Here is a 2,223-nt window from a genome sequence, read left to right as displayed (position 1 = left end):
TTTGACTTTTGTGTATATTTTTTGGGAATTGTGTATAAAAGTAAGAAAATATTTAATAAATCAAAAATTATTTGGGAAAATTAATGAGTGATAGGTGTATAAGGAAGGGTCTCCTAAATAGGACATTCTTACCTTTTTAATCTGATACTGGCTGGATCAACCATGTCTCCTCTTAACCCTTGGAGCTTCTAGTTGCAGCAAAATACTAAGTTTGGTAAATTCAGCATTGTTCTATGAACTCTGTAATAAAAAATTTGTTCCTGACAGTATATACTTAACAATCAGGATTCTAGTAAATTCAGATGTTGGCCTTCGGAGTTCTCCGGGGCCAGTAGCTGCCTGACCAGGGGCCCGGAGCCACGGGCTTAGCCGACTACCATGGGCTCAGGGTCCAACCAGCAGTTTGCAAGTGGCTGCGCCAAGGCGGCAGAAGAGGCGCCCGAGGAGGCGCGGGAAGATGCAGCCCGGGCGGCGTATGAGCCTCAGCTGCTGCATGGTGCAGGCATGTAAGTGGTTCAGCGTGCGCATGGGGTTCTGCTTCCTGTCCATGACCGCCCGCGCCGGGGTCGCACTCAAACCCCTAGTGGACGTCTTTGTGCATCAGAGTAAGCTGCACTTGAAAGGCTTCCTGAGCTTGAAGGAGGGTGAGGCAGTGGAGTTCACCTTTTAAGTAGTCAGCCATGGGTCTGGAATCCACCCGCGTCACCGGACCTAGTGGGGCGTTCCGTATTGGGAGTGAGAGGTGGCCAAAGGGGAAGAACATGCAGAAGTGCAGATCAGACGTCAGGTGCTGCAACTGTGGAGGTCTAGACCATCATGCCAAGGAATGCAAGCTGCCACCCTAGCCCAAGGAGTGCCACTTCTGCCAGAGCATCAGTCATATGGTAGCTTCATGTCCGCTGAAGGCCCAGCAGGGCTCTAGCGCACAGGGAAAGCCAACCTGCTTTCGGGAGGAAGAAGAAATCCACAGTCCTGCCCTGCTCCCGGAGGCGCAGAATTGAGTCACAATGGGTGGGGGCTATTCTTTGCTATCGGGAAGTTTTGAGGAGCAGGCAGGGTGGAGAAAGTGGGAATAGGGTGAATTGGAGCTACTTGGCACTGCCATGTGTCTCAGACTGGGGTTCACACCATCACCCTTTCTTCCCTCTGTTGGGAGAAAGGGTGAGTCAAAGGAGCTCCAACCATGCTCTGTCCAAATATAAGTGGGAGTTCTGGGGGCAACCAGGAGGTGAGAATCACCCTACAGCCTGCATGCTTTATCGGAGGCTCCATCTCCAGAATTTCCAGCTTTTGAAAGTGGTCTGGATAGGGACGTTGTTTTCCTTTTGAAGAAGGATATGCAATAATTCCCATGCCAGAGTGAAATGATTAAGGATAAGACCAGATTCATGGAGCCAAGCCACTACATTCTGTGAAAGGAAATCTCTCAGGAGTAAGGCAGTGTTTTTTTTCACATCTTGTACCCTCATACCCACTTTTGCGATAGGGTGCTGGCAACTGTCCCAAGCAATGGATAGTGATGATGGCAAAAAGGATGTTTGGGGGAACAGCTGCAGACCTGCTCCTCCTATGCTTACCCCCACCCCGTTCTAGGCCAATGTGATTTTATTTGCTCTCTTGGATACTGCACCTTGGGTCCCACTTTCTCCAGGATGTCAACAGCACTAGCTGTGTGCAAATGATGTATCTTGTGCATTTTAACTTTTTTTCTTAATATAAATATTCTGGTTTTGTATTTTTGTATATTTTAGTCTAAGGCCCTCATTTCTTGCACTGTGTTCTCAGGTGTGTGAGCAATCTCAGTGATAAGAGAGCAGCAGCTCCAGGTCTGCGCAGCAGGACTACTTTTTGTTGTTTTTGCCACTGTGGAGAGTGATTACTTGGAGTGCACAGACTATTGAACTACCTCATTTCTGCCAATGAGAGCTGGCTTTTCTGCCATAGTATCCTCTTGAAACCCCCTCTGCCTTGAACATGTTTTAGGGGAGACTAGGTTTTAACTGGGTTGTCCCATGACTTGATTGCCTTCTACTGGAAGATCGAGAATGAGTCTAAACAGGAAATGGTGGTACGTAGAGGCTGGGAGAGGCTGGGCCAGCTGAAAGGCCCAGAGAGGGAGCCAAGACGGGTGAGGGTTATCTAATCTTAGGGCACAGGATGTGCTTTACATCCCAGATCCATTCTTCACCAGATTAGGCTAGGCCTACCATGCACGACAGGGTA

General features: G+C 48.7%; 1 pseudogene; it reads left to right on the top strand.

The window, feature by feature from the left end:
- The first annotated feature begins 378 nt into the window (after positions 1-378).
- LOC105522239 lies at positions 379-1,001 on the top strand (annotated as a pseudogene).
- The last annotated feature ends 1,222 nt before the right edge of the window (positions 1,002-2,223 follow it).

This window comes from Colobus angolensis, unplaced genomic scaffold (assembly GCF_000951035.1).
Source record: "Colobus angolensis palliatus isolate OR3802 unplaced genomic scaffold, Cang.pa_1.0 Scaffold421, whole genome shotgun sequence".
NCBI lineage: Eukaryota > Metazoa > Chordata > Mammalia > Primates > Cercopithecidae > Colobus > Colobus angolensis.
Note: the sequence above shows the minus strand (reverse complement) of the source record. Positions and strands in the feature narration are given on the sequence as shown.